Here is a 13,530-nt window from a genome sequence, read left to right as displayed (position 1 = left end):
TTGGTTTGATTTGGTTGGTTTGGCTCTTTTTTTTTTTTTGCTTCCATTCCTGTTTTGACTTTATTCACTTTCTATGCCTTCCTTCCCACTTTCACTTCTCTCTCCCTCCCCACCACCCCTACACCCTCAGATGATGCCTCACTGGCCAGCCAGCCTCCCATCTTCGCAGTCAACATTTGGAGCCTGCAGATTACAGAGCCATGTCCTCAAGCTGCCTGTTGCTCCTTCTCTTGGTTAGATGATTACTTTTTTAATGGAGGAGGGGTGTTAGAGAGGAAGAAGAAACAAGTGAATAATTACTGAATGAACAGTGATTGGTGCTTACCTAACAACATCACTGAGACTCCAAATCATCTCAGTCTAACTCTTAGGTTTATGATGGACAAAGTTAGGGGTCAAACACCCAGGGTTAGATTCTTCCATTATTTTTAGATGGCTGACTGGTCAACATCTTGTTGTTGTTGTTCAGTTGCTAAGTTCTGTCCAAATCTTTGTTACCCCGTGGACTGCAGCTCACCAGACTTCCCTGTCCTTTACCATCTCCTGGAGTTTGCTCAAACTCACATCCATTGAGTCAATGATGCCATCCAACCATCTCATCCTCTGTCACCTCCTTCTGCTCTTGCCCTCAATCTTGGCATATAATAATCAAAAAGACTAAACTGAGATCTTGAGTGAGAATCCCCCTCACCGACTGCCAAGTTGTGAGTGAGAGACACCAAAGAAAGGGCAGGATGTGCTGGGAGCTGTCAATCTGGCCTCTTACTGGCACTAAATTCACACAAAGTACATATGAGCAGTGAAGAGAGAGCAAGGAGAAATCAGAGGGCTATGCTGTCATTCTACTCAGAAGCAAAATTGTTCTGAAATTGTGAAAGGGAAGGTCCCACTCTGGGCCTCTTTTTATTCCACAACAAAATTGTTTGGGCAACTCTTGCCATGACAAACTCTTCCACTGAGCTCACTGGGGAAAGGCAGCGACTTAGACCTCCAGTGCTTTGCCCATAATAAAGATTTTACCAGCTGCATGGAACGTTGCTGTGGAATCCAGCTATGGCTGTCAGGCTAATAAGAGAGAAGATTCCCTGTTGTGAATTGAGTAAATAAACATGCCTGGGAAACACTATGGCAGCAGATAACACTGAGAAGAGAAATGAGAATCGGTACTATTTTTAGGGCTAGCATTCTGATTCTAGTTGTACTTGAAGAGCAGCTAGCATGAACAATATGAAGGCAGAGTTAATTCCAGATCCTGAGCTTGCCGCACTGTTCTTGGATGATTTGAAACTCGATGTGATCTACAGTCATTTTTCAGCTATGTGACAGGGAAACTTGGAGATGGCTAAGAAGCTGCTGGGAGGCTCATGGGCAAATGGGAGTTGAGTATATCTCATATCATGTACCCCATTCTCCCTTATATGCTAACATTTCCTGAAGACTTATAATTTGCTAGGTACCGTGTCAATTACTCTCATGAGAATTATCTCATTTAATTACTACAACAACTTGCGTGGTGGGTACTGTTATTGCTTCCATCAGATAGAAGCCGTACAGCTTGAAAAGACAGAGTTAAACTTTGAACCCAGTCCTCTGACTCTAGAGCCAAATCATTGCACTACTGTAGATAAAGAAAGGAGATGGGACTTCCCTGGTGGTCCAATGGTTAAAAATGCACCTGTCAATGCAGGGGACATTGGTTTGATCCCTGGTCAGGGAAGATTCCACCTGCTGAAGGGCAATTAAGCCCACAAACCCAACTTCAGAGTCTGTGTGCCACGACTAAGACTTGAGGCAGTCAAAAATAAATAAATAATTTTTTTTTTTTTAAAGAAAGGAGATAACTCATCCTTCCACTTTCTGTCCTTTGATGAGAAAAAGAATCACATCCCACTACCAGCACTGACCTGCACATGTGTGCATGCATGGTTGCTTTAGTTGTGTCTGACTCTTTGTGAAGCTATGGACTGTAGCCCACCAGGCTCCTCTGTCCATGGGATTCTCCAGGCAAGAACACTGGAGTGGGTTGCCATGGCCTCCTCTAAGGGATCTTCCCTACCCATGCATCGAACTCACATCTCGTATATCTCCTGCATTGGAAGGGGGATTCTTTACCACCACTGCCACCTGACTTGCACACCCATCACTAATGACAGCACCTATGGTTGCTGCCCCAGCGATGCAGAAAGAAAACGGCAGCTATGCCTTCCCAACACACCTGGAGCACCTCCTCCCATGGATCTCCATAGGGAGGACCCTCTCCCCCACTGAGTCCAAGCCTCATGACAGAGCTACTCTCTTCTATCTCCCCAGATCAGAACACTGGGAAGCAGACGCTCAGGTCCAGCTTTGAATCACTGCTCTCTTACCATCATCCAGGGAAGCAGAACGGAAGGCAATCACTTCCATGACTTAACATCACTCAGTGTCTCCTTTCTTTGACTGCCATGGAGCTACAAAGTAGCCAGGTTCAGACTCACTAAATGTGTGTATGAAAACAACTTTCATTCCTATACGCTGTACCAAATGCTGAGCTTACAAGATGGGTGAAGTCAGGAACAAATTTGTCCCACATTATGTGATACTCTGAGTGCTAAAGTACTAGGTATACATGTGCACGGCAATATCTACAGATGGAGCTCATTGTTAAACACTGCAGGTCTTCAGACTAAAGAAAGATGAAAATCAAACCAAGTTGCAAGCATAGGATTAAGAGAAATCCTCATTAACTGGAAAACATAGCGTGTTTGCTGACTGACCACAGGGTCGAGAGATATGGTGGTCAGTTCAGTTGCTCAGTCATGTCTGACTCCTTGCAGCCCCATGGACTGCAGCATGCCAGGCTTCCTGGTCCATCATCAACTCCCAGAGCTTGTTCAAACTCATGTCCATTGAGTTGGTGATGTTGATGTGGTGGTACTGATGTCATTTCCAAGTTTATGGAAATATTTCTTCAGTTCAGTTCAGTCGCTCAGTTGTGTCCGACTCTTTGTGACCCCATGAACCACAGCACACCAGGCCTCCCTGTCCATCACCTACTCCCGGAGTCCACCCAAACCCATGTTCATTGAGTCAGTGATACCATCCAACCATCTCATCCTCTGTCATCCGCTTCTCCTCCTGCCTTCAACCTTTCCCAGCATCAGGGTCTTTTCAAATGAGTCAGCTCTTCGCATGAGGTGGCCAAAGAATTGGAGTTTCAGCTTCAACATCAGTCTTTCCAGTGAACACCCAGGACTGATCTCCTTCAGAATGGACTGGTTGGACCTCCTTGCAGTCCAAGGGACTCTCAAGAGTCTTCTCCAACACCACAGTTCAAAAGCATCAATTCTTCGGCGCTCAGCTTTCTTCATAGTCCAACTCTCACAACCATACATGACTATTGGAAAAACCATAGCCTTGACTAGACAGACTTTTGTTGGCAAAGTAATGTCTCTGCTTTTGAATATGCTGTCTAGGTTGGCCATAACTTTCCTTCCATGGAGTAAGCGTCTTTTAATTTCATGGCTGCAGTCACCATCTACAGTGATTTTGGAGCCCAGAAAAATAAAATCAGCCACTGTTTCCACTGTTTCCCCATCTATTTGCCATGAAGTGATGGGATCGGATGCCATGATCTTAGTTTTCTGAATATTGAGCTTTAAGCCAACTTTTTCACTCTCCTCTTTCACTTTCATCAAGAGGCTCTTTAGTTCTTCTTCACTTTCTGCCATAAGGGTGGTGTCATCTGCTTTCTTAGAGAATGCTTTATAGTGGGAGTTTATGGGACAATAGTTTTGCCTTTAAGGAAGAGTCTTATACAGATAATTTGACTAAAATACATTTGAATCAGTTTAAGAACGTTTTGCTTCCCTGGTGGCTCAGACAGTAAAGAATCTGCCTGCAATGCAGGAGACCCAGGTTTGATTCCTTGGTCAGGAAGATTCCCTGGAGAAAAGAATGGCTATCCACTCCACTATTCTTGCCAGGAGAACCCCATGGAGAGAGGAGTCTGGTGAGCTATAGTCCATAGGGTCACAAAGAGTTGAACATGACTGAGTGACTTACATTTTCACTTTCAAGAGTTTTTCAGTTCCAAATGAGACAAGAGCCAACTCAAACTAGCTTGGGTAAAAAGGGCCCTTATTAGCTAAGTAACAGGCCTAGAGCTGGCTTCTGGCACAGACTAGCCCAAGAGTTCAAACTCCGTCACCAGAGCCTGTTCTCTCTCCACACTGCACTCCTCCTTCCTTCATGTTGCTTTCCTTGTCATTGTCCACTTGGTGGCAGAAAGGACGATCAGCAACTTCCTGTCCTACACTCTGTGGAGCTGGAGGAGTTTGAAGGACAAATGTTCTGGGCTCCACTCTGATTGACCTGATTTGTTTCAAGGACTCATCCTTGATCACATCCCTGTGAATCTGAGTGTGTCCTTTGGCCAAGTTGAATCACATGTCTGCTTTCCATAAGGGCTATGAGAGGAAGGGAACAGAAATTCAAGGAATTATTTCCAAAAGAAGGGGGAAAGAAGGCCTGCAATCAACAGATGTCCTCTACAGCCATAACACAGAAGTCCTTGTGTTCTTTTATTAAAAATATTCAGTGTCAACAACACTCGACTGTGAGTATACTTAAGTCCTCCCGCTCCCCAGATAGCATCTTGTTGTTGTTCAGTTGCTCAGTCAGGTCCAACTCTTTGGGACCCCAAGGACTGCAGCACTCCAGACTCCCCTGTCCTTTGCTATCTCCAAGAGTTTGCTCAAATTCATGTCCACTGAGTCGGTAATGCCGTCCAACATCTCATCCTTTGCTGCTCCCTTCTCATTTTGCCCTCAATCTTTCCCAGCATCAGGGTTTCTTCCAATGAGTCGGTTCTTCACATCAGGTGGCCAAAGTATTGGAGCTTTAACTTCAGCAACAGTCCTTCCAATGAATATTCAGAGTTGATTTCCTTTAAAATTAATTGGTTTGATCTCCTTACAGTAGATTAAACATAGCATCTTAGATGGACCTAAAATATTGGCACATATTTTAAAGCTTTAGCTGCCCATTGGTATGAATATGATTGCAAAGCTTATACAGGTCTAAAATTAAAACCAAAGATCAAGGCCAAAGAATCTTGTATTTCCATCTCAGATTGACCTCTGAGTCATAAAATGTTATCCTGATAAATTCAAGTGAACTTTCTGAACTATTTTTCCACTAGGTATTATGCAAGGGGATTCGTTTGGGAGAAGAAGACTGGTAAAGACTTTACAGTTGCACAGTAACCAGAGAACAATTACCTGGAAGCATTTAGCCCACATCCCGTCAGAAGCAAGGACCACTGTCTGGTATGGTTCTATGAGCATGCTCTAGAAGAGCTGACTTACCCATATTTGCCTGTTCTTTGCTAGATCAAAAGACATTTTTTTGTTTATAAAGAGGAGGAGTTGGACTGTTACTGTAGATGATATAGTGAACAACAAAAATAGAGTGAAGAGAGGAAAACAGAGATTATGATCCTCAACCCCCCCGTGCCTTTATTTGTATCAATATTCCTGTGGGTAGCTCACTCTCCTTCTGCCTCCGGCAGGGGAACTACTTAGAAAGTAGAATTGGTTATGCTCTCCCTGGTCTGCAAATCTCTGCTGCTGCTTGTCTATTTTTTGTTTTTAAATTTTTTAAAAGACAGTGGTAAGAGAACCAAGGAATGAGAGAACATACCTATTTCTTACTGGCCCATGGCCTTTCCTAAGTCCTTTTTTGTTTTTTTCCAATTTGTTGACCCCATCCATGGCAGCTGCTTTCAGTCACCCAACTGAGTTTGAATTTTAAGGAAAAGTGCTTTCCTCTTCCTATTCAGTTTAAGATAATTGTTGCCCAGGTAAATCATTATAATTAAATTCAATTTAAAAGTGAGAACCCACCTGCAACCATATGTTAAATCTGCCTTTGGTTAAGGAAGTTGGTGTTTTCACTTTGTATTTAAAGTAAAGTTGGGTAATGGTAAGATTCTCAATGGTGATGTTAAAGAGATTTGCTTCTTTTTTAAATGATTAATTGCAATTCACCTGTATCTGAAAGGATATTACTTGACTGTTAGGACATTTTCATTAAACAGAACTACCATTGAGCAGGCTTCTATCAAGTGGATTTGGTATTGATGCAGAAAAATAAATTGAAATAAGATGCTTTCATTAGATATGTGAAATGAAACTGAAACATAGGAGGCTCCTATATAAAACATGTGGTATTGTTTGGCTGCCCAGGGTCCTTCCCATTTCCTAAGAGTGTTTTGAAATTCTTTTGAAAAAAACATTTCTCATCCTTATCCAGAGTTTGGAAGAATTAAATCCTCCCAAACCAAGAGCTGGTATTACTTAAACCAGTCAGATTAAGCCAATCAGCCTAACCCATTCCTCTCGCCATTGTAACCTGACTGGGAATCAGAGTCAGTAAGATGCTATGTTGGAACTTATGGGAAGAAAAAAATTCCTCTCTCTTCTTCAAGAGTTACTTAAAGAGATGTTTTTCTCTAGAATGTATAGTTTAAAGATGCAAGATCTAGAACTGTGATGCCATTTTGCAAGCTGGAAGGAAAACCCAGAGTGGTTAGGGCCCTCTAGGCATGAAGCTTTTACCTAGGAAGGCAGAGCAATGTGATTGCCTTGGTGACATCATTGAAGCTGAGAGACCAACTAGTGCTACCTCTGATTTCTCAGCCATGTGAACCCACCTTTATGCTTCAGCTAATTTAGGCTGACTTTTCTGTCATTTGCAGCCATGAGAATCCTGGAGGAGTGAGCAAAAGTCAGAGGGCCTCCAATCTGTGATAGGGTAGACAAAACGCCAGTGCCAGTGCCTGGGACAGTGCATGAGATCAGGAGTTCCTGGATCTGGATAATCATCTGAGTCACCAGGAAACTTAGCAAAAATACCTGGGAAGGGCTTCCCTGGGGGTCTAGTGGTTAAGAATCTGCCTGCCAATGCAGGGGACACAAGTTTGGTCCCTGGTCCTGGAAGATTTCAAATGCTATGGAACAACAAAGCCCATGTGCCCCAGCTGCTGAGCCACGCACAGAGCTCCTGGAGCCCCCACGCCCTAGAGCCCTTACTCTGCAGCAAGAGAAGCTGCCACAATGAGAAGCCCATGCACTGAAACTAGAGGACCCCCCACTTGCCACAACTTCATCGCACAGCAATGAACACTCAGTGCAGCCAAACATTAATTAAATAAATACATCTTTTTAAAAACTATGCATCAAAACTTGAAGATCAATGATTTTAGGAAATTAGTTTTTAAAAATAAGTGAATTGATAAAGAGAACTAAGATAAACATAATTAATGAACTGTGTCTAAAAGAGGAGAGAGAGAATGATGGAAGATATGGACAAATTTTCATTCTCTTATTCAACTAATATCTATTTAAAGTCATTTAATGGCAAAGTACGGTGATAGAACTTGATAGAGATGATTACAAAGCTGTGCAAGAAAACTATGTCCGCACAAAGAATTTTTTAATGTAATCAGTTCAGTTCAGTTCAGTTCAGTCGCTCAGTCGTGTCCGACTCTTTGCGACCCCATGAAACGCAGCACGCCAGGCCTCCCTGTCCATCACCAACTCCTAGAGTTCAGTCCGACTCACGTCCATCGAGTCAGTGATAGGAAAGCTAAACACGTATGCTCGAAGTCCACTGCAATCCAGTACAAGGCAAGTGCTGAGAAGTTATCGCTATAGTCTTTAGCAGCTTACCAAGCATATTCACACTCATTATATCATTTGATTCTCACAACAACTCTTTGAGATAGGCAGCGGCGCTTCCGTATCTGGCATAAAGAAACTGAGACTCAGAGCACACAAAGATATATATAAATGAATGTCACAGTGGCATTATTTGAAAGAGAAGAAAACTAGAAACTGCATAAATAGCCAGGAGTAGCGGAGAGGCTAAATACATGATGTCTCTCCATACAAGGGACTAGTAGGCAGCTGGTAAAGATAAGGAGGCAGGGCTTCCTTGCTGGCTCAGTTATAAAGAATCTGCCTGCCAATGCGTAAGACATGGGTATGATCCCTGATCTGGTAAGACCCCACATGCTGTGGAGCAACTAAGCCTGTGTGTCACAGCTGTTGAGCCTGTGCTCCAGAGCCCAGAAACCACAACTACTGAGGCCACGTGCTGCAGCTACTGACGCCTGAGTGCCCCAGAGCCTGAGCTCAGCAGCAAGAGAAGCCCTCGCATCACAACTAGAGAGCAGGCCCCACTCGCTGCAGCTAGAGAAAAGCCCTCAAAGTGGAGACCTAGCACAGCTAAGAAATAAATTCAGAAAATAATTAAAATTATTTTTTAAAAGAGAAATATCTTTTAAAATGTTTATAAAAATGAATTATCATTAAGGATCTGAAGCAAACTTTTTATCACAAGAAAATGTTTTAATCTTTTCATACACTCTGTTCACTTATTCAATAACTATTTATAACTTGGCAATTATTCTGGAAGGAACCAAGGACATAACAGTCAGTGATAAAACCACTGCTGACTAATAATATTAAAAATATACGACATGTGTCCAGTGTACATGCCAAGTGAGTTACATCAGTTTTTTGATTAAAGAGGTGATGAGAGATGCCCGGGCTATTCCAGCTGAGAAGTGGAATAGTGGACTTCTTAGCTGTAATTCTTGCCTGGAGAATTCCATGGACAGGGGAGCCTTGGGGGCCCCCCCGTCCATGTGGTCACAAAGTGTCAGGCACAACTGAACGACTCACATAGTAGCTGTAATAGGCAACATTCTGGTTTGGTTGTCTCTAGAGCCCGAGCTCTTAACCACAGAGTTATCAGGCTCTTCTGGCAGATAATGTTTGTTAAATTACAAGTGTGACAAATGAAATAGTAAGTAAATCTAAGGCACCCAAACTTGCAGGTGGTCAGAGGAGACCATCATGGCTGTGACATTTTAGCTGAATAAGAGTTAGCTAAGGAAAACTGGAGGAACTGAGGAGATTGTGCAGAAAAGTAGAGGAAAAGTAGGGGCAAGATGCAGAGAAACTAAAAAACAACAACACACCGCCACCCACCCCCACCCCCCACACACACAAAGACAAAATAAAACTTGCATAGCTAAAATCAAGTGGTGGGAGGATGGAGAAAGGGCAAATTGTAAGATGCAGGCAGGCTTACTGATGACCTTTATTAATAACACAGAACTGGATGTAAGTGCAAAGGCTCATAATCCTACCACCAAAACACAGATTTCCTATGTTTGAAGAAAATTCTTAACAGAAGTAGAAATGAGGAGTGGAAAACCTTACTTATATAGAGTGAATTTTTAAATATTTGTTACAATTCATAATATTGTTTAAGACTCATACAGTGAGAGAAACTGAGGCTCAGGTAAGTTGAGTAACTTGTTCAAAGTAATACGGTGACAAAATCAAAAGGATTCTTACGCATGCCTGATGACACCACCCTTGTGGCAGAAAGTGAAGAGGAACTAAAGAGCCTCTTAATGAAAGTAAAAGAGCATAGTGAAAAAGTTGGCTTAAAGCTCAACATTCAGAAAACGAAGATCATGGCATCTGGTCCCATCACTTCATGGGAAATAGATGGGGAAACAGTGGAAACAGTGTCAGACTTTATTTTTGGGGGGCTCCAAAATCACTGCAGATGGTGACTGCAGCCATGAAATTAAAAGACGCTTACTCCTTGGAAGGAAAGTTATGACCAACCTAGATAGCATATTCAAAAGCAGAGACATTACTTTGCCAACAAAAGTCTGTCTAGTCAAGGCTATGGTTTTTCCTGTGGTCATGTATGGATGTGAGAGTTGGACTGTGAAGAAGGCTGAGTGCCAAAGAATTGATGCTTTTGAACTGTGGTGTTGGAGAAGACTCTTGAGAGTCCCTTGGACTGCAAGAGTCCCTTGGACTGCAACCAGTCCATTCTAAAGGAGATCAGTCCTGGGTGTTCTTTGGAAGGAATGATGCTAAAGCTGAAACTCCAGTACTTTGGCCACCTCATGTGAAGAGTTGACTCATTGGAAAAGACTCTGATGCTGGGAGGGATTGGGGGCAGGAGGAGAAGGGGATGGCAGAGGATGAGATGGCTGGATGGCATCACCGACTCTATGGATGTGAGTCTGAGTGAACTCCGGGAGTTGGTGATGGACAGGGAGGCCTGGCGTGCTGCAATTCATGGGGTTGCAAAGAGTCAGACACGACTGAGCGACTGAACTGAACTGAATGTTCTTTTCGATAAATGATAATGAATTCTAAAAAAAGTTAGGAAAGTGAACTTTCTTGGTAGTCCAGTGGTTAAGACTTTCCCTCCAATGCAGGAGGCTTGAGTTTGATCCATGGTCAGGGAACTAAGACCTCACATACCACACTGTATGGTTAAAAAAAAAAAAAAAAAGTTGGAAAGGGAAGACTGGGGTTTGGGAAAGAGTGTGTTAAGGAGGAGGTATTTGGGGTCATACCTTAAAGGACAGAAAAAATTTAAAAGGCGGAGATAACGGGAAAACATTTTTGGTAAAGAGACTCTTGAGTATAAGCACAGGGGCAGGTTTCAGGTTATTTAGATTGACTATATAACTATACATACAGCATTAGTATAAGGTGATGCAGAGATGTTACAGGGCCTGAGAGCTTTATAAACACTGTATGGGGTTTGGGAATTGGGAATAATTAATAATACATTAATAGCCTTCAGAGAAGCCAGATGAGATTAAGCCATCTTAGTTTAAGGATGGACAATGACTAGCTGTGATTTCCAGAATAAGTAGTTACTTCCCAAAAATATGTTCCAAAATTTAACTAGGTTTATTTGCAGGTAAACTTATGTTCAGCCCAGTTAAAAAATGATGTTTCACCTGTATAAGGTTTAAAAGAATCTTTGGTGCTCTGAAAACTGAGAAGCATCCTGACATTATCCTTCTCATCAGTTATTTAGCAACAATCTCAGCTGTTCTGGGATGCTTACTTCCAGAGCATTCTGGCCCATGATAGTAACCTTTCGCCTACACTATGTAATATATTAAGGAAAGATAAATCGTAGGTCTAAGGGTTGTTTGGGAGCAGGATGTCCCAGTCTACCAGCACTGTTTCCTAATTGGATTTAAGATTTGTACTTGGTTTTGGTGCAGCCAGGCAAGTTTGACGATTAAGTGGTCCTGAAATCTGGAAGTCGGTTTTGCTTCTCTTTTCCTGGCTCTCGAGAGCTTCCTCCCCTCCCCAGGTTGGGTGGGAGTGTACAGACAGAAGTCTCAGATGAGCACTCAGCTGATGGACACACTGCTCATCATCTTTGTCTTCTTGTGCCTCTTATTCTCGAGTTTCCCCAGAGGCTCAGCAGTAAAGAATCCACCTGCAATGCAGGAGCCACAGGAGACATGGGTTCTATCCCTGGGTCAGGAAGATCCCTTGGAGGAGGCCTTGGCAAGCCACTCCAGTATGCTTGCCTGGAGAATCCTATAGACAGAGGAGCCTGGCTGGCTACAGTCTATAAGGTCATGAAGAACTGGTCATGACTGAAGTGACTTAGCACCCCCACACACCGCACACACCAGAGTAACCTGGGTTCTGGTTTACAGGACAGACAAGTACAAGAGACTGAGGGTGGAAATGGAAAAATGGGGTAAAAAATTAAAAAGAAGAAGAAAACAGTAAGAATCAGCTGGCTGACCACCAAAACCTAGAAACCAGGCAAGAAGAGAAATTGAAGAATAACAACAGATGTGCTGTGCTTTGCTTAGTTGCTCAGTCGTGTCTGATTCTTGGTGACCCCATGGACTGCAGCCTGCCAGGCTCCTCTGTCCATGGGGATTCTCCAGGCAAGAATACTGGAGTGGGTTGCCATGCCTTCCACCAGGGGATCTTCCCAACCCAGGCATTGAACCCAGATCTCCCACAAAGATGGCTTGAATGAAGTCCTTGTTTGCAACTGGTGTTTGTTTTATTGCTCAAGTGGGAATGTTCAACTCCATATTTGATGGTAGAATGGTGACAAGGGTCTCCTCTCCCTCTGCTTTCCTTCATCCGAGGACTACCTCAAGGGAGTCTGTTGGAGGCTGACACCATAGACTGTTCCTCCATCTTCCGGTGTATTCTCTGTACCATGTCATTGGACAGAACGTCCAGAAAATCTCAGCCTTGCCCTTTCACAAGCTGCCACCAAACAGGCAGGTGGATTTCTTGGCTCTCTGCCTCCTTCTGGCAAGTTCTTTAGAAATCTAGAAGAACCCTATAATTCCCATTCTTTTTAGACATTCAAATCAGACTGGCAACTATTTTATAGGAAAAATCATAGGCAGCCTTAGCAAATAGGCCACTGTCTAGTTTTGAGTTATTTCTAGATGCTTTGGATATGATTCCAATGAGGATGGCATCCAACAAACAAGACAATGCTTTTAGTTACAGATGATTTTTTTAAAACTAGTGTGTTGATTGGATAAATTCAGGTAATGTTTGTGTAATGAGAAACACAATCTTGTTTTGCTCATACAAATAATTCCTGTGGGAATGACTCTCGAGTACATGCTGTGTGCTATGCATCACGGAAGCTGACTCTCCATGAGCATTTAGAAATCTAGAAGAAAACCGTAGCTTCTGTAACTTTTAATTGGAACTGTTTATTGTGGTTTTTTTCAAGCCAAATATATGACCTACGATCAATAAAGAGGCCAAAATTTTAGCTATTTCATCTACAAGAAGAAATCTGTTTTGTTTTGATATATTTCTAGGTACATGTTTTTAGTCATCTGAGCATAAGGGTGAACAGTGGCCACAAAGGAGTAATGTTTTAACCAGTATTGTTTTAACTATTATTTTATTATATTAAACCATAATGTTTTAACTATTATTTTACCAAGCATGCATGCTAAGTCACTTCAGTTGTCTTCAACTCTTTGCAACCCTGTGGACTGTAGCCCTCCAGGCTCTTCTGTCCATGGGATTCTCCAGGCAAGAATACTGGAGTGGATTGCCATGCCATTTTCCAGGGGATCTTCCAGACCCAGGAACTGAACCTGTGTCTCTTATGTCTCCTGCATTGGCAAGCAGGTTCTTTACCACTAGCACCACCTAGGAAGCCCATTATTTTTACCATACCTGCTCAGATTGTAGAGTTGTCCTATTATAGGAACTGGGAAGCATGAGGGGAAAGGGATGACTCATATGAGTATTAAAGATGAGAGTCCTCCGCAGTTCCCTTCATACCCCAGTACAATCTATTGGATTCTCAGGAAGGCATTCTTAGTCCTCCATGGAAGCATTTCATAGTTATATGTGGTTAATCTTGGGCTTCCTTTTCTTTACAATGGCCTTCAGTTCCTACCATGTTTCTTGTAGGTGCCATTCTTATACCATGATCTTCCTGTCCTTTCTGAGAGAGTTTGTTAGGGCTTTATATTTAAGTTTCAGTTCAGTTCAGTTCAGTCGCTCAGTTGTGTCCAACTCTTTGCGACCCCATGAATCGCAGCACGCCAGGCCTCCCTGTCCATCACCAACTCCCGGAGTTCACCCAAACTCATGTCCATCGAGTTGGTGATGCCATCCAGCCATCTCATCCTCT

At 42.8% G+C, this 13,530-nt stretch overlaps 1 pseudogene; it reads left to right on the top strand.

The window, feature by feature from the left end:
- Nucleotides 1-11,228: 11,228 nt before the first annotated feature.
- Nucleotides 11,229-12,223, top strand: LOC128048222 (calcium load-activated calcium channel-like; annotated as a pseudogene).
- The last annotated feature ends 1,307 nt before the right edge of the window (nt 12,224-13,530 follow it).

Source organism: Budorcas taxicolor, chromosome 5 (genome assembly GCF_023091745.1).
Source record: "Budorcas taxicolor isolate Tak-1 chromosome 5, Takin1.1, whole genome shotgun sequence".
Lineage (NCBI taxonomy): Eukaryota > Metazoa > Chordata > Mammalia > Artiodactyla > Bovidae > Budorcas > Budorcas taxicolor.
The sequence above is the reverse complement of the archived record's forward strand: the minus strand, read 5'-3'. Positions and strand labels throughout refer to the sequence as shown.